We start from the raw sequence: 19,598 nt of genomic DNA on the forward strand, positions 1-19,598 counted from the left end.
GGGATTTTTGCCCAAAACAGTTATAACTTCCAGGCTGCTCCAGTTCCAGTTCTAAACTGCTTCTTTGTTTTTAGGCAGCAAAACAGTCAAAGAAATGTTCATTCACCAATACTGTTGGAGGTCCAAGTTCTGTTTTCCAGACCATGTTCACTGCCAACTTCCTTGCCTGCAGTACTTTAAAAATAAACAAAGCACAGGAATTGTCTTAGTTCTGAGGGACATTTTCATATCATCATACTGTTTACTTGTCTGAGGCAGACACAATTTCTTTGAAAATCAAATGCCTTATTTCCTTTTAACTTTAAAACATTCAATGTATAAGTAAAAACATAATGAAAATGAGACCGTCACATGCAAAGCCACTACCATGTGGAAAGGTTGTAGGATATGACAGCCAGATCAGAAGTGACATTTCCAGGTCATGGTCTTCTGTTCTTAATTCCTTCTGATTGTACTTGGCCATTTAGCTCAGAGCAGACATGCTGTAACAATGCAGATTACAAAACCTACTACATACTAGACTTTATTCAGTGTTATTTTATCACACTGTTAAATACTGCATAATGGTCCCATCCCACAGGACTAAAGGGAGACTCTGGTTACTTGCAGGAGAAAAAAATAATAGTTGGTTTTTCATTTGAAAAACGGACTAGATTTTTTTTGCATGGTTTTTTTTTATTAATAGCTGGAGAGTTATGGTTAGGTTAAGGGATTCAAATGTAGTGTACCTATAATTTCTCTTGTTCCAGCTGTACAAACACTTATGCCCATGAACAACTTAATCCTAGTGAAATTTTCAAGGGTAAAGTAAAAGTTTAGGATCTGCAATAACTGAATGAGGTCCACCATTACATACACATTGGTGTGCTCAGGACTTCAATGTCATCTTTTTTTCCTGCTGCATTCCTATGCAATATAAATGACATTATTTTAGCACTCATCGGGGAATCTGTCTGCTGCCTGCCTACTTACTGCTTACAATAATGTGTCTGGCCTCCTTCAAAAACAAAAACAAATCATGTAATTTGATGATTGATGAAATCATGTCATTTGACTTAAAAATGGAAAAAATCTGTAGTAAAAACTGGCTTGGCTGAGCACAAGTGTATTTATGCACACAGGGAAAGATAGGGAAAGCTGAACACTTGGTATCTACTTCAAATGCTATCAGATTAGTTCTCTGTGTCAATTCATGAGGAAAAACTTTCTCAGAAAAGTGACAGTTACCAAGGTGGGTCTAAACACTCTTGGAGCAATTGCACTCCATCCTCCCATTACAATTCTTCTGAGCAGTTTTTCCTCATCCTTTCATATACATTTCCACATTCCTTCATAAACATTTGTTCTTTTCACCTAGATTTTATAGCTTAAGGACATGAAAATATTTTTACCACAAAGCTATCTCCAAAATTCAGTCAGATGTCATTAGTACAGTAATGAAGTTCATTCGTGAAGGAAAAGGTTCTTCAAGCATCCAATATCTTGCTCACCCTGGAAGACAGTTATAAAGAATGTGGTTATTTGATGAAATCCTGCAAGAATGTACTTTAATGGAGAAGCGTTACTTTAATTAAAACAATATTTTAGTTTTTAATTAGAGTAAGCACATCAAGCAAAATAATCAGAATGTTTACAGACCAATTTTATTAGTGGTATTGGCAGGAGGATAAACTACCCAGTCCTGTATCAAACCATCTTAGTTATAATCCACAGAAACCATTACTGCGATCCCAAGGATTTGCCAAAAAACTCAGCCTCCCCACAGTCCACTGAGCTGACCTTTTTAATCAAGTCCAACTGATGTGAATGTTCTTCAAACTTTCCCCATTCCATTTCCATACTTAGACAAAAGTTGAAATTTAACCCATTTAGATCTATATTTATTAGAAGTGCTAAACTTGCTAACAAATCAGAGAGAGCAATCAGAACCTGAGTAAAATGTGAGATTTGGGGGGGGGTGGGGGAGGGCATGAAAAAGGTAGTCAAGAGCGACCAATCAAGCACCTGAAAGGTACAGTCTCAATTAAGAGTGCAATATGCAATCAAAATTCCTGTTTGGGAAGGTCAAGTGCAAACTCAATGAACAGTTGCCCTGTGTACATTACCTTCTAAAAGACAAAATGCACAAAGCAGTTTTACCTTCTCACTGATCTCACTATCTAGAATTGCTTTCACACAGTACTTGGCACAGTGCAGCTGATATACATCAAGTTTGGAACCTTAGTTTTGCTGGAAAATTGCAAAAATACATTCTTACACGAACCTCCTTCCAACAGGAGAAGGCAACACTCCTAATACCCAAACCTTCATGAGAACAGCAGCCACAAGAACATACCAGCTGTACATGAAGGACAACCCACAGGAGGTATCAGCGGTTTCTGACCTATGTCCCCTTGATCACCAACAAGGGTCTTCAACAAAGGTCTTCCCTGCCAGCTTCAGCAATATCAGCTGAGGCAGCAGGGATTGTTTCCTTCTGCAGCTGTGGCTTTAGTTCAGCTCATAAACTGCACTTCAGGGTACACCCTCTGCAAACAGAAGAGGGTAACCCTAGAAAGGGAACTTGAAATCCATGTATCCTCTATATGGGTCTTGTTACCCTCCAACAGGTTTTCAGTTGTGCCTTACATATGTAATATCAAGCAGTAACTAATCCAGTCCAACTGACTGCCTTAATTTTACTGAGCTGCCTGTTAACAAACCTGAGGAGGAAAAATCCTTATTTGTAATGATCTCTTATTTCTCTTCAAGCTGATCCCTTTATGAGTACACTGGGTATGAAGAACAGGGTTGTGGTAGTGGTGGTGGGGCTGCAGAAGTGGCCTCAGTGAAAAGAGGTTTGGGGCTGCTCTGTGTCAAACACAGCTGACCCAGCAATGGACCCACCACAGCCTAAAGCTGAGCCAGCCAAAGTTTGTCAAACGTCTCTGAAAATAAGGGCAAGAAAGGGCAAAAAAACGAAGACTGAGAGGACCAGCGTATGGTATCAAAAGAGCAACAGGGTCACAGTAGGAGGCACTCCATGCTGGAGGAGGTACAACCCCAAAGGGACTATAATCAGTGGAGAACCCACACCTGAGCAAAGCACACAAGTAAATGCAGCAGAAGAATAGAGAAACAAGGAGCAGCAAAGAGAAACTGCTACATACTGACCCCTAACTCCTGCATCATACATCACCCTCTCTTAACTTGTACCAGTAACAAGAGGGGAGGAGAGGTGTCTGAAGTGAAGCCTGGAAACGGGGGAAAAGAAGTGTTTTCACAAAGTGTTGAAATGCTTGTTATCTTTGTTTCCCAGTGCCCAAATCACTAACTAAATGTTTATGTTAATGGACAATAAATTAATTTAAATTCCCCAGCTGGAGTCTGTTTGTAAACAGTGAGTGGTGAATGATTTCCTTGACTTTATTTTGATTCATGAGTCTTCTCACTCCTGCTCTTCTGTTTTCTCTGTTCCTCCCCCAGCCCTGCCCTGATGTGGAGGTAGAAGTGTGAGAGCTTGGCTGCCAGCTGAAGCCAACCCATCACAACGAGGAATGTGTCTAGAGTTTTAAATGTTTTATTACCTGGCAGTACAGATTTGACAGCATAACAGGCTGTTTCAGTAAAGGACTTGGTTGATTAAATTCAAGTTTCTTGCAAATAACATCATTCATGCTAATTAAAATGCCTTCATCAGAAATGAGAAAATAAATAGCACCAAAGGAACACTTTAAAAAAAGGCCCTTCTCACCCAATCCATAGAGTCTGAATTTTAATTTTTCTTCAAAAGGAAATTAAAAATCAGCCAATACTAGCCCTTTAGGGGTTGCTTCTGGTAACAAATTTGGTATCCTATAGAGAATAAGGCTTTCTTTACAAAAATGTTTTTCAACAGGTGACAGAGACACACTTGAGCATCTATTATATAACTTTTCTGTCCTTGAAACTGAGAAAATTAACTAGGGCTATGCTAAATATTTTGATATATAGTTATCAAGATATATTTCTCTCTTTTCTTACCTCTTTCCATAGTAAGGATTACAGTCCCTGTCACTATGACTGTTGTTTCTAAACAGATGCCACTAAGTACAGCCTAAAAAGCTGAGAACCAGTGTTTTAAAAGTGTGAGGAGGAACACTTTGCATTTAGAAAATTTTATTACTTTTTGCAAGAAACTAAGAATTTTAGAGGACTGCAATAATCTCTGCTGAAACTGTGTTACTTACTAAAAAAAAAATCTACAAAATCTATAGTAACATGATTTTATATTTCATACCACTATTTCTCTAGTGCTTGGGGGTAGGGGGACCCAAAATTTCGGACCAGACTGGATGTTTGACTGCAAAAACCAAATCTAAATCTCTGTGACAGAGTCAAGAAAACTTCAAAACCAAAATTAACTCAAGCAACTTCAACACACACACTCGTAGCTAAACCAGAGCCAACCTAAAAATGTATTTTTTCAATTTCTGTTCCTTTAACCATGCAAAAAATTCTAGCTTCAATCTAACCATAGATGGACACCTAGTGGTAAAATATAATTGATTCCTTTTTTGAAATAGTTTCATAAATCCAAGCCCTATGAATAGAAGGGATTTCCAGCATATTAAAAATTAAAATACTATATACAAACTTAAAGGCTTTATTTTCTCCTGTGCTTTCCCTGCCTTCTTATTTTCATAAAAGTAACACGCAGCAATCAGAGGTCTGGGTTCATATTCAGAAGCCTTTAATCAAGGAAAATTAAATTTTGTAGCAAAAAGAGTTTAATATAATCAATAAGTAGGGGTTCAGGCCTGAAAATACAATACTTAGCCCATGTAACAACAAATTTGTGGTACTTTGCACAAAAATAAGTCAAGATTATTTAGTCTGTTTAAGAAAACATTTTATGCACTAGAGAATATAAACAGGTTTGCTCTGGAACAGCCAAGCAAACCAGGCCCATAAATATAGATATAAGGAGTTGCTCCTACATAGCTGAAAAATATAGGCAACATTTGCCTAAATTATTGCAAAATCCATCTAACACTTGTGTATACAGGTTCAACAAGTTATTGATGAAACAGATATTGATATTCAGTGATGTTCTGAACAAACAGCAGCCATTCCTTAGAGAGCTACTTTACCTTCCTTAGCTTGTCACTTCGCTCCCTGCCTCTAAGTCCCAGATCTCCCCAAGTCTTTAAAATACTAACCATCACATGTCTAAAAGAAATTAACCTGATAGTTACTGTACTGAATCAAACTAGAAAACACAAACCTACAAATTTTTAATGTAGAATGAAGAGATTATTCAACGTACTTCAGTGACTAAAATAATATAAATGACATGAAGGGGGAGGGGGCCAATACAGTGATTAGTTTTATTTATTTTACAGTAGTGATAATTACCATATTCTTGCTGTACTTGGAACTAAAAATAGCAAGAGATTACCTATAGTCTGACTAGACATGAAACAGCACAGTCCATGGAAGCAATGAGAGAACACTGTCCTGGCTAAGCAATAGTGTCAAAATATGAACAGCATCTCATGTAGAAGGTTTGGAAAGCAACTTGTAAAAGGAGAGCACTAGGGAAAGGATAGTCTCTTATGTCACTCATAAGAGAGTAGAAATCTGGAAGACAGTTCAATACAGTACTTAAAGTTTCCCACACAGAGCTCTTCTTTAACAAGTAGAGGAAAAAGTAACCATTGGTAAAATATATGGGATCCTGGTTCTTAAAATGGTGTAGGGCGAGGCCACTATGAAACATGAAACAGCATATCCAACTTCTGCTTCTGAACGAAGTGGTCACCTACTGCAGAAACTCAGAAAAAACCTTAAAATGGCAAGAAATAATAAGGAGAAGAGCCAGTGCTGCATTAGAGTATGAAATTTGGGAGAAAATAATCCCCCTTGCATTTCACCTAGTCCTTAGAGATCAGAGGGGCTGGGTGCGGCTAGGCTGAATTTCTGATTGTAAGCAATTTGGCCCTATTAGTCTAGTCATGTTCAATAAGAACTTTCACAATCATAGATTCATTACTGGTCTGGTCTATTGAAGCAAGAAAAAAAAGGATTTGGAATAGCCATTGATAAATGCACTTACTGTATTAGTGATAAATATATCAAGGCTAGCTAGCGATTAATTAAACTAAATTAACAATTCAAGCTAAAGTAACAAATTCAGCTTTTCATTAAGCTTAACTTCACTGTTAATTAGCTTGGTTTCACCGGGATATGCTCTGACACAGTCAGAATCACAAATCTTACCAAAAAACACCTACCTGTTTTGGGGAGGACAGAGGAGCAAGCCCATCAGCTTGTCTGTGAACTGGGGTCATATTGTCATCCTCTACATGGAGGATTCCAAATGTCAGTGTTATATTTTTGGGTAAATGGGGGTGGGACTATAGTCAAATATAATTGGTCAAATGTTGTTGCTGTCATAGGTGGGGGGGGGGCAGCCCCTTTCTCATTTTGATATTGATGGGTATATTTTTTCACACATAAAGGAAGGATAATGAGGGATTTGCTTACCTTTGGTCAAGCTGACCTATAGGACTTACAGATGAATCAAAGGCAGAATAGAACCTTGACACTTCAGCATTGCTTCCACCCCGCAAAAAGTCAAAGCAGCAGGAAAGGCTGTCTGACCTCTGCCTGCTAGTCTACTCCCACCAGCATGTTAAAACCATATATCATTGTCTCCTCAAACAACCATATTCATACTTCTATCAAGGCCTGTTACACCTGGGTAAGGGGGATTCCCATCCCAGAATCAACACCCCTGTACAGAGGTGTCAGTGCTCTTCTGTGCTTCACTGAGACAACATGTGGGCTGTGGGGCCTGTGCTTCACCCCACATATTGAGTCATTAAGCCTTGCTCTAGCCAGGTGCAAGACAAGCAAGTGCCTCATCTCACATTGGCTCAACCAGCCTCAACAATTCTCCACAGCAAGCCTGGCAATTTTCCACAGCCAGTGATACAAATACTCTGGTTTGTGAAAGCCTACTACAGAAAGTTGTGCAAGGATCTCTCCTGGGTATATAGTAAACAGCCTGTGAAATTAAATGCTGTTAAATCACAGGGGGAAAACACCACATTAGGTACATAATGGCAGATGCTAAACCGTCTATCCTTTCTCAGAAAAGCCGAGTCATTCTGGAGAGTACTCAGAACTTCAGTCAATGCTAAGCAGTGGTTAAAAATGCAAATAGAGCATTAGGAATCATTATGAAACAGAAGAAAACAATGCATAAGGATACAAAATTAGTAAGACAACTCTAATACTGCACATCATTCCAGTCACTCCATGTCAAAGCAAACAATGTGAGATTGAAAAGAGAATGTATGACAAACAAAATGTTGGTAGAAAGAGATAGTAAAGAACACAAATTAATGGGCAAAATAAAAGATGTGAGTGATAGGATCATAATTTAATCATATAAGAAGGGGAGAAAGTGTGAAAAAATGCACCAAGAAACAGCATGGGGGTTGGTTTCTTTTTCGGGCTTTTTATTTTAATGGAATGTTATACAACAAGTTTAAACATTCCCTCAAAATATTTTGAATGCCAAAATCAAAATGTGCTAAAGCAACAATTAGACTAATTAACTGAAAAGAAACCCAGCAAGTAGTATCAGAGGCAATAACATGAGTTCAACTCACAGGAAGCTGAGACAAAACATTACTTTGACTTTATCCTATTCTTGTACTCTTTCAACAGGCATCAAGTATACTCCAGTCAGAGGAAGAAAGGACTAACTCCTGTTCTGACTCTGTATTGCCGCAACAGAGTGAAAGTAGTGTGAAAAACGAGGTTCACTCTCCTGTGAGAATTTAAAAAGTTTAATATAAAGACAATAAGAGACACATAAAATAAAGCAAAGAGGTAACACCCGGGTGCCTTGGCGCTCTGCCAAGAGCACACCTGATGCTCGAGGTGAGTCCTTTTTTATACCATTTTTACTGTCTGTTCTTTATGCATATTCAAACTTTTCCAAGAGCTGTTCTGCATGGCCCCTCCTTGGTTCCGCCTTTTTAGAGCACGCGTATTCTTCTGCCTTGCGGTTTTATTTCTTTTGATTCTTGGGCTTGGCTTCACCAGGTGGGAGTTGATAGTAGTGTGGGCCTCTTAATTCCCCAGACAGTCAGGGTCGATTGCAGCTTTGGGCCTCTTTGCCCCCCTGGGCAGAGCGGTGATAGCGGCTCTGGGCCTCCCTGGGCCCCCATTCTCCGGGTGGAGTAGCCTTTGGGCCCCTTTGTTCTCTGGACAAAGTGTTGATTTGATTTGCAGCTTCTCGGGCCTCATCCTCTGCTCGCTTGGAGGTTATCTTACTTGCTCACACTTGCTAATATTCTTGCTAAAAAGAAAGAAAACTACATCCACACAGCAAAAGCATTTCTAACATTATATAATCTCTACCTTAATACTTGCGAGAAGCCAATATTACGAGATATGTTTATAACAATCCCCCCTTTTTCTATTTCATAAATCATTTGGCTTGAGCAATAATTCTTTTTTTCTTGGCTTCTAATGCCCGTTCATTCTTTTCATAGATCAATTTGGCTTCTTCGAGAGGGTCTTTTATATCACTTTGTCTTTTTAATACCATAATTTTTTGTGCTGTTCCAGACATAGCCAACTTTGGGTCAGTAGGCATTGCCACAACTTGCATGCCTTGAACTACGCTGGTGATTAGCTGAATAAAGCAGGGGATCAAGCAAGGGAGAAATATTAGACCAGCTGTAGCACATAAGAGGAAGAAACCTAGCTTCTTCTACCATTCTTTCTCTAATACACCATCTTACCAGTTAGCAGTCATTATTGATTCTCACTTTTGGACTGGTACATGGGCTATTTTTCTGATATTGTTGGCGATATCTAGAATGGCATCTCCATTGTCATAGATTTTTAAACAACAATCTGATGTATTAAACTTCTCACATACACCCCCTTCTTCAGCCAATAAATAGTCTAAAGCCAGCTTATTTTGATATATTGCAGCTTTGGTTTGGCGTTGCTGACTGACTCTTAATTCCATAGCCCCAGCTGTTTCATTGGTTATGATCTCTACAAGAGCTTGGAGTCTGATGATACAATTTAGTATGTAAATTGGGGTTCAATATCCCCAACTTCCATCTTGTGCCCAGGTAGCTGGCCCATATGTTTCTAATATTCGTTCAGGGGGCCATTCCTCATCTTTCCATTTTTGAAATCCTCCAATCAAATCTCTTTTATTTCTTTTGAAGTCTTCATAGACAGGTATTCCTAATTTATCTCCCTCTGGTTGTGGCAAAAGGAAAAACCCTGGTTGAATGATTCCTAGGGTACAACTCCCTTTCCAATGTGAAGGGAGTCTCGGGTATGCCCTTCTCCCACATATCCAAAATAAGCCATCCAGTGCTTTCCAATAATTGTCTTCTTGTTGATTTATATTTTCCCAAAATTTGGATATTTCTGGGATTTCAAAATAGGGATTTTTCCCTGTGTCGTTATATTGAAAGAGTCCAATTTCATTATCATATACACAGTCCTTTGTTTTTTTCTGAGCCCAATACCAAGTTGGTTTTTCTGGGACCCACCACATCGAAGTTTTATTACTTACTTTATACCTTTTACAGGGAGTGTTTCCTACTTCATTAAGAAAATTTTTCCCAGTTCACCAGAGGCATTCTTCCCCTATCACTGTTGAACTTAAAATCCACCCCTCAGGTTGGTTCCCCCCTCTTATATTTGTCCGGTTCCATTTAAGGAGTTCTACTGGGCCTATGCTGCTACCTTTCCATGGCCATTCTTCTGTCATTAAAGGCCCTCCACAGACCCAACAGTTGGTTATGTTAAGTTCCTTACCTAACCTCTCCCCCAATTCCACAAACAGGTTCTTTCCCAACGTTGGGGTATCTTTTTCCTCTTTTAATTGTTGTTTAAGCTTTGCATATAGGTCTTGACGTGAGGTGAGTATAGGGCGAGGTTGCTGTGCTGGCTTTGTATTTTTACTTACTACTTGTTCTTTTACCAAATCTTGGACTGTTCCCCTGGTGGCAGCTGTGGAGCAAATCCATTTTTCTCCTTTTGGACAATTACTTCCTAGTCTGTTTCCACTTGTTCCCAAATTTTCTGTAATCCAATCTTTTTCCCCTTTATGCATGCAAATACCTAATTTGGACGAGTCATAACAGTGACTGTTGATATGGGTATGAGTAATAAGAAAGAAGCCCCGGTGTCTTTCCATGTAAAGCTTTCGGTAGCATTTGTAACACAGTCTTGCCGGTGTCCCGAAAGGGACCAGGATAAGTGACAAAAGAAGGAATAACAGAGGTCCGGCATGGCTTATACTCCCACCTCTCTTGCCTATGAGGTTGCAACCCATAGCAGGTGTATTGGATCTTCTCGGTGGCAAGTACAGTGGCCAACCCGGTCTTGCCCTCTATTTCCTTGTCACTTCCCTTTTTGTAGCTTCTGGCACTTCTTAACTGTAGTATCCCACTGTATCTCAGGTATTTCCCATTCAACAGGCACTAGTAATTCCCATCTGCAGAGCAAAGTTATTACTTCTGTTACTTGTAATTCTGCCTGGATAGAGGGTCAATTCTGTGCTTGACACTCCTTACAACTAGAACATCAATGGTGTGAAATGCCAATTTTCCCACAGATTAAACACTTATATTTGACCTAACTGGCATGCCCCATGTTAGAATGATTCAAACAGGGTATATGATGTGGCACTGATGGAAGTTGTGATTCTCCCCCTTCTAAATACAAGTCACAGGCTGGAGTCAGAACATGAGAATCCCCTGTTTGATACAGTCCCCAACCCTCCCGTTTGAAGTGGGAATATTCCTCCCCAAGATGTCTTAGAATTTGTCTAGGGGGCACTTGGCTTTACTTCTCAGTTAGGTGTGATTCTTTGCCCATCCTTTGGATTATTTAGATTGTTCCAGTTCATTGCCACCTGGTCTCCGTTTAAGAGTCAATTTGGTATCACCTGGTTTGGATATTACAGTCCATTCTTCAGGTTCTTTTACAGGTCCTTTGACTCTGCTGGTGTGGATCCACCCTCGTTCCTTGGTCCGGATTGCGGCCTCAGTTGTTAGCAGTGCCTGAAAAGGACCCTCCCATTGTGGAGTCGAAGATTGTTCTTTCCATGTTTTTGTTTGTACCCATTCCCCTGGATGGATAGTATAAATTTTGAACTCCAAGGTTGTGGTTTGAGGGATCATTCCTTTCATCCACAAATTTTCAAGTGTTCTGGCAATTGTGGTGACATATTTTCTGACACTTGCTTCTCCCACTTCATAAGTGGCTATTTCATGTTGAGTGGTAAGGAAGGGTAATCCGAACATCATCTCATAAGGTGATACTCCCAGGTCTGACCTGGGCTGCGTTCGGACTCTCAACAGAGCCAAAGGTAAGCACTTTATCCACAACATTTGAGTTTCAATCATTAATTTTGTCAAAGTTCTTTTTAAAGTCTGGTTCATTCTTTCTACCCGGCCTGAACTTTGAGGGTGCCAGGGGGTATGTAATTCCCATTTTATTCCTAAGGCTTGACTTATTTGTTGTAAGACTTTGGATGTAAAATGTGTTCCTCTATCTGGGTCTATTTTATTAACCATTCCATATCTGGGAATAATTTGTTCCAGAAGGGTTTTGCATACTACATTAGCTGTAGCTCTAGTGGCAGGAACTGCTTCTACCCAATGCGTTAAATGGTCCACTATTACCAATAGGAACTTCCATCTCTGTACTTGGGGAAATTCAGTAAAATCTGCTTGGATACTTTGGAATGGTCGCAGAGCTAACTCACAGCCTCCTACTGTTGTTTTTCTCATTATTTTCCTATTTACTTTTTGGCAAGTTATACAGTTCTCAGTTACTTGTTTTGCTACCCCAAAGATTCCAATACACCCATAATTTCTTAAAAAATGATCACACAAAGCTTGAGTACCCCAATGAGTTTTTTGATGCATATCTTCTAATATTCTCCTAGTGAGTGGCTTATTAAGTAACTGTCTCCCATCAGGGAGTTTCCATTTTCCAGACTGATCTTGTTCTCCCCCTATCTTAGGTAATTCCTTTTCTTCTTCTTCACTAAATTTAGGGATTTCCAATTCTTCCCTCTCTGGGGTCAAGATTAACGTAATTCATTTAGTCCCATTTTCTGCTGCATCTTTGGCTTCTCGATCTGCCAGATTATTCTCTCTTATTTCTGGGGTCATCCCTTTTTGGTGTCCTTTGATATGCACTACGGCTATTTCTTCAGGCAGTTCTAATGCCTCCAAAACTTCTGAAACAAGGCCTTCATGTATCAGTTCCTTCCCTTTTGAATTTAGTAAACTCCTTTCTTCCCAGATCTTTCCAAAGGTATGTATTACCCCAAAGGCATACTTTGAATCAGTATAGATGGTCCCCTTTTTGTGTGCTAAATGCTCCAGTGCTCTCTTTAGAGCGTATAATTCACAAGATTGCGCCGACCAATTTGAAGGTAGCTTTCCTTTTTCGATGGTCTGCATATTTATCCCATCGACTAAGGCATATCCTGACATTCTTTTTCCTTGCAAGCATCTGGATGAACCATCAACATATATTCTTTCCCCTCCCAAGAGGGCTTGTTCTGCTAGATCCTCCCGAACTTTTGTTTGGTATTGAATAATTTCCAAGCAATCATGTGCCAGGTCATCTTTTGGTTCCCCATACAGGAATTGGGCCGGATTAAGGCTTTTGCTCATTTCTATGGTTAAATCATTACTGTCAATCAGAATTGCTTCATATTTTAATATCCTGGAGTCTGTTAACCATTTTTCAGCTCTTTGATTTAGGACATTTCGGACCGCATGGGGTGTGTATACAATCAGTTTACTTCCAAAGGTGAGCTTACGGCTCTCCTCTACCAAAATAGCAGTAGCTGCTATGGCTCGAATGCATACTGGCCAGCTACGGCTTACTGGGTCCAATAACTTGGATAAATAAGCTATTGGTCTTCTCACCCCTCCCCATTCCTGGACTAAAACACCATGAGCTACTCCATTCTCTGCATTCACATATAAATAAAAGGGCTTTTCTAGTGAGGGTAAGCTCAGGGATGGTACTGAGGCCAGTTTCAACTTCAGTTTTTGGTCCATTGTATATTGTCTCCTACTGTTAATTTTTCATATAAAAATTTTACTGCTTGTGTATATCCTTTAATCCATAGTCTGCAATATCCCAGTAGCCCCAGCAGTTTCCTAATCTCTTTCTTTGAAGAGGGAGGAGGGAGGGATAAAATCCCTGTAATTCTTTCAGGACTTAGTTTTCGGCTACCTTTGCTTATCAGGTGGCCGAGATATTTTACTTCTGATTCCACAAACTGTAATTTCCTTTTTGATGCCCTTAGTCCATTTTCCCCAAGAAAATTTAGAAGTTTTATAGTAGCTTCTTTAACTTTAATTTCAACTTCTCCTGATATTAGAAGATCATCCACATATTGGATAATTTGTAATCCTGGGGGAGTGGGGAAGTTTTGTAGTATTTCTCCCAAGGCTTGCCCAAATAAATTTGGGGCCTCACAATACCCCTGTGGTAGTTTAGTCCATCTTAATTGGTTCTTTTTCCCCGTGTTTGGATCTTCCAATTCAAAGGCGAAAATATTCCGGCTTTCCTCTGCCAGTGGGCAAGCCCAAAAGGCATCTTTAAGATCCACCACACTAAACCACTGATGCTGAGGTGGAATTTTGCTTAAAAGACTGTAAGGATTAGGAACCATAGGGTAGCAGGCCCGTGTTCTTTTGTTTACTTCTCACTGGATGCTCAGTAAAAAAGAGACTCCTTGAAATAAAGGGCTCAAAGGAAAGTGTTTCCCTTTGGATGTGTTTCCCAAGGGGTGTGTGAAATGCAGGATTGCCGAGTGACAGTGTGCAGAAATTCATTCTTTCTTTGTGGGAACTGCCCTGGAGAAGGAAGTGAGTGCAAAAGCCCCACAAGCCCTACAAAAGCAGATCCAAACAGGCTGCAGAGCAGGGATTGCTGGATGCAGAGTGGGAATTCTTTGTTCTTCTGGTGCATTGAAGCAGTTGCCATTAGGATTTTATTTGGTGATGCAGTCTCCTGAATTCCTTCTTGTCGGAGTGCCCTTTTTGGGGAAGGGGGCATCACTTGTGGAAGAATTCTCAAGTATCTTGGCTTAGGTAAAATACAGTAACTAGAGTATTTTTTATATTTTTTTGGAAAAAGTAGTGTGTAGACTTCCTTTGGAATAAAGTGCACTTGTTTAAATGTTTGAAAATCCCTATGTTGTGTGTGTCTGTCTGTGAGCACTCCTGTGTTTTACAGAACACGCTCCAGACTGTAAATAAAACTGCCAGAAAGGTGTTTAAGTCTTGTGGGCTGAATGTACCATTGAATGGGAAAGTGAATAAATTATTAACCAGCAGTTGCTAAGTGGATGCTTACTGCAAATATCCGAAATCTTTGTGGTGTTTGTGTGCAGGTTTCAGCTGGAGTTGCCCTGGCATTGCCTCACAGAGGGGCAGGATTGCTCCCCAGCAAGTTCTCCAGCCAGAAGTCCCTCTGTATCCGGATTATTTTTTTAAAAAAGTTTCGTTTATCTTGGCTTTTTCTTTTTTTCCCTGCCCTTTCTGGTTACTTTGTCTCTCCATGTTCTTATTTTACAGATGAAGCCCTCCGCAGCCTGGCCAGAGCCGCAGCCTCCTTCATCTGCCGCTCCCTCACTTGCTGCTCTCGTGCTGGCTTAGGAATGTGATACAAACCCTGCTAGGCAGGAATTGTTCCGGGCCTGCTCTGTTTAATCTGTGCCGCTGCAAGCAAAGCTGCCCCTGCTCCTTTAGGAGCCCGGCAGGAAAAGAGCCCCAGGAAAAGCTGTCCCCTTTCAAGGAGAAGCGCTGGGAGCAGAGGGGAGAGCGGGCAAAGGGAGCGACAGCAGCTGGGCGGGCGGGGCCGCATCAGCGCTGATTCCTCCGCGGGCAGGACCGCATCACAAATAGTCCCTCCGGCGGATCACTCCGCGGCCAGACCGCAGCACCGCGGGTGCCTCCGGCGGATCCCTCTGTTATAAATGGTATTGTGATGTTGGCTTTTCGCATGTTACGTCATTGTTATGAATGGATTGTGATGTTGGTTTTTTTCATGTTCCTTAATGTTAGAAAAGCTTTGCCTGGGTTCTGTAATGTAATGCTGTAGAATGTCTGTAGTTTGGGTGGTCAGTTTGGGAACGATGGGGAGGGTCTTCTCATTCCTGGAAAATCTTATCAAAAGAAAAGAACCCGAAACCAGACGGAATGGAGCCAAGGAAAAAGATAAGACTGATAAGATGATACTCAGCGACTCCAAAGAATTAATGAATTCTGCATGATGGTGATGAATACAAAAAAAGCGATGTACTTTTAAAGTGTCTTTTCCTTTGTTTTTTCCCGAGTCCAATACAGAGCTGGTTTCTCGGGGACCCACCAGGTAAAAGTTCCATTACTGACTTTCTATCTCTTACAGGGAGTATTTCCTGCTTCGTTGAGGAAATTGTTCCCGCTGCGCCAGAGACACTCCTCTCCTATCGCTGTTGAGCTCAGTACCCACCCTGCTGGTCTGTGTTCTCCCCTTATCCTTGTCCGATTCCACTTAAGGAGTTCCATTGGGCTCAAGCTACTGCCTTTCCATGGCCATTCCTCTGTCATCAGAGGCCCTCCACAGACGCAGCAGTTGGTTACATTCAATTCCTTACCTATCCTTTCCCCTAATTCCACAAACAGGTTTTTTTTCTCAATTTTGAGATTTCATTTTCTAAATTTTTGTTTGAGTTTCACATACATGTCTTGAATTGGGGTCGATACAGAGTTAGATTGTTGTGCTGGCTTTGCCTCTTAATTTACTAGTTGTTCTTTTACTAAGCTTGAGACTTTATTCCCAACAATATATGTGAAACAAATCCATCTTTCTCCTTTTGGACATTTACTTCCCAACCTGCTGTGAAAAACGAGGTTCACTCTCCTGTGAGAATTTAAAAAGTTTAATATAAAGACAATAAGAGACACATAAAATAAAGCAAAGAGGTAACGCCCGGGTGCCTTGGCGCTCTGCCAAGAGCACACCTGATGCTCGGGGATAGTCCTTTTTTATACCATTTTTACTGTCTGTTCTTTATGCATATTCAAACTTTTCCAAGAGCTGTTCTGCATGGCCCCTCCTTGGTTCCGCCTTTTTAGAGCATGCGTAGTCTTCTGCCTTGCGGTTTTATTTCTTTTGATTCTTGGGCTTGGCTTCACCAGGTGGGATTTGATAGTAGTGTGGGCCTCTTAATTCCCCAGACAGTCAGGGCTGATTGCAGCTTTGGGCCTCTTCGTCTCTCCGGGCAGAACGGTGATAACGGCTCTCGGACTCTCCTGGCCACCAGTTCTCCGGGCGGAGTAGCCTTTGGGCCCTTTTGTTCCCTGGACAAAGTGTTGATCAGCAGCTTCTCGGGCCTCATCCTCTGTTCGCTTGGAGGTTATCTTACTTGCTCACACTTGCTAATATTCTTGCTAAAAAGAAAGAAAACTACATCCACACAGCAAAAGCATTTCTAACATTATATAATCTCTACCTTAATACTTGCGAGAAGCCAATATTACGAGATATGTTTATAACAGTAGCGATGGAGGAATTCACAGACCAGATCATATCAAAGGTTTGTATCTTTGGGGTTTTTTCCTGGGGGAAAAAAAGAAAGGATTATAAAGCATTAAAAGCTCTGCCTATAGTCAAATGAAAATAGGTATGGCAATAAGCAAAATTTAGGTAAGAAGCATGACCAACATGCAAATGCCTATCCCTACAACATATATTTGAAAACATGAGGAGAAGAAGTGGCAGAGAAGCAAGAATCAAAATCAGGAGGCAGGAAGAGGAGCTGGGAGACAGCAAATTACAGCATTATGTAAGACAAAAGGAAAAGAGGGATGAAAGCATCTTCAGAGCAAGGAAAAATGAGAATGAACTGATTCTGTCTTGTTAGCAATGAGAAACTATGACACAGAAACAGAGACCTGAATTTCTTCATCTGATACTGCCTCTGCAAAAACACATGAGCTGGAGGGAATAATATTAAGATAACATACAGGAGCTATGATCTTCTCGGAGAATATTGACTGCAAAAGGCAGGCAGGAAGGAAAGAAAGCAAGCATTAGATGAGATTAGGAAGGAAGGCACTTAAGGTATGCAAAAGGTGGGAAGTAAGGGATACGCAGAGCAAATATCACCAAAGGTAAGAGAAACTGAGGCAGAGGAGGACCTGGATGTGGAACTGGGATTTGTGAAAGTGGAAAAAGGGATATAACAATCTCAGTTAGTGGAAGTGATTTTCTGCACGATATCTTGGGAGGCAAGAGTTAACCGTACAAAAATTTAAATGTCTGGGATACATCAACATCAATTGAAAGAAATTATTCTTCCTCATCTAGGAAGAAAATGGGCCAATTTTAATATCTGGCTCCAAAAGTAAAACGCCACTACAAGCAAATGGCAAAAATTGGTATGTATGAAGTCTTAGCTGCAGTCATGACCTCACTAACTTACTGTACTTTTTTTGTACATTTAAACGCCTTTTGTAGAATTTTACAGATTAGTAAGAAACAGAAACACATAAGCCATTTATTATCTGAAGAGGACCAACCACAGTGACTATCAAATAGTGAAAAAATAATTCTTCTAAGTGACATTTTTGAATCCATTTAACTAGAAGAGATCTTGGCTTACATTACAAAGTAAGTGGTTTTGGCATGTAGATTTAAGTAAGGAACAGCATTATCTATGGTTCTGCCCAGTTCAGCCTCCTTTTCATCATGTGTGTCACTCTGAATACTTCAGACTTGTATTTGATCCATAAATAGTTTAGTCTGAAGCCATGATACAAAAATTAATTTTAGGCTATACATGTTACGCCACTGTGTCTCAACATCAAATTGAAGCAGACCTTGACTGGAATTCCTTCATTTTCATGGTATCATTAGGTAAATATGGAACAAATACAGCTTTATTCAGTAAAACCTCTTAGTGTAATGTGGATCTTTCCTGTGCTCAGACAAAAACCACAAAATGTACTTTGAAAGAAGAAGAAAACTCAAAGCAACTAACCTCATAAGGAGCACAGCCAAAAAGCAAAGCTATGAAGAATACAAGAACTTCACCCTACATAGCAGATCAAAAGACCCAAGTTCCTTTCTGCACTAAACCTTACTGTATTTTATATAAATGCAGTCAGTAAAGCACAAAAGGGATAAGGAAGAGAAGAAGATGGAATGGGAACACTTAACTTTGTACTTAAGAAAATTATAGGAAAAATAATACCTTTTAGTATTTCAGGAACTAGTACTCCTGCATTTAGCTGCATCTCTTACTAAATCTATAATCAGAAAACAGGCTGAAAAGACACACTCATAAGAGAGAGCTGCATAATAACTTGCCAGACAGTATTTTTATATCTCATGAAAACAATGCCTTGCAATAAGCTGTATTTTCAGGCAGAAATAAAAGCCTGTAGAATCACAAAACTGTCCAGGTAAGAAGGAACCTTGTCCAACCTTCTGTGGGAAGAAGAGCATAGATGAGACTAGCACCCTGTCTAGACCCTCTTGAAAACCTCCAGCAATGTCCCCAGGGAGGCTGTTCCAATGAGCGGTCGATGCTTCCATAAAGACTTTCTTTCTTATGTCAAGATGAAACCTCTCCCAGTGCAACTTGTTCCCATTGCCCCTTGCCATGTGGCTCCTTGTGGAGGGGCCCCCCTCAAGAATCTCACCCCTCAGATTTCCCCTAACTTCCTCTTACGGTTAAAAAAAAAAAAAAAACCACACACACACACAAAAAAAAACAAAAACAAAAAAAAAAAAAAACCCACAAAAACAACCAAAAATCCTGAACATCCTAGCTAAGCAATCTAGGTTACAAAACTGCTAGGCTGATTTTTTTGTTTTAACGAGGATCAGTACAATACACCTGGGTTTTTTGTTTGCTTTCCACTTTACACCTAGATGACAAACAGGTGCACACTGAAAACGCTTTCCTTAAGGGTAGAAAACACAGCCTCAAGCGGATTGACCATGACCACCTCTATCAAAAAGTGAGAAATGAAAAAAACCCAACCCACTCTGTTTTAAAACACCGCAGAAGCCCCCCTGGGCTGCACCTGCTCCCTTCACCCGTGACTGACAACGATGGGAGAGAAGGGATGGAAGAGAATCCAGGGAAGTGATTCTTCACCTGTACTCGGCATTGGTGAGGCCACACCTCGAGTGCTGTGTCCAGTTCTGGGCCCCTCAGTTCAGGAAGGACATTGAGGTGCTGGAGTGAATCCAGACAGACAAGGGCGATGGAGCTGGTGAAAGGTCTGGAACACAAGTCCTGTGAGGAGCAGCTGAGGGAGCTGCAGGTGTTTAGCCTAAAAAATGGAGGCTCAGGAGAGAACTTACTGCTCTCTACAACTCCCTGAAAGGAGGGTGTAGCGGGGGGGGGGGGGCGGGCGGGCCTGTCGGTGACAGGACAAGACGACGTAGTCTTAACGTGTTCCAGGAGAGGCTCCGGTTGGACATTAGGAGGAATTTCTTTAAACGAAGGAATGATTTGACATTGGAATGGGCTGCCCATGGAGGTGGTGGAATCA

This window comes from Corvus kubaryi, unplaced genomic scaffold (genome assembly GCF_017639235.1).
Source record: "Corvus kubaryi isolate FWS band 111438036 unplaced genomic scaffold, C.kubaryi_AGA036_p1.0 37398, whole genome shotgun sequence".
Classification (NCBI taxonomy): Eukaryota; Metazoa; Chordata; class Aves; order Passeriformes; family Corvidae; genus Corvus; species Corvus kubaryi.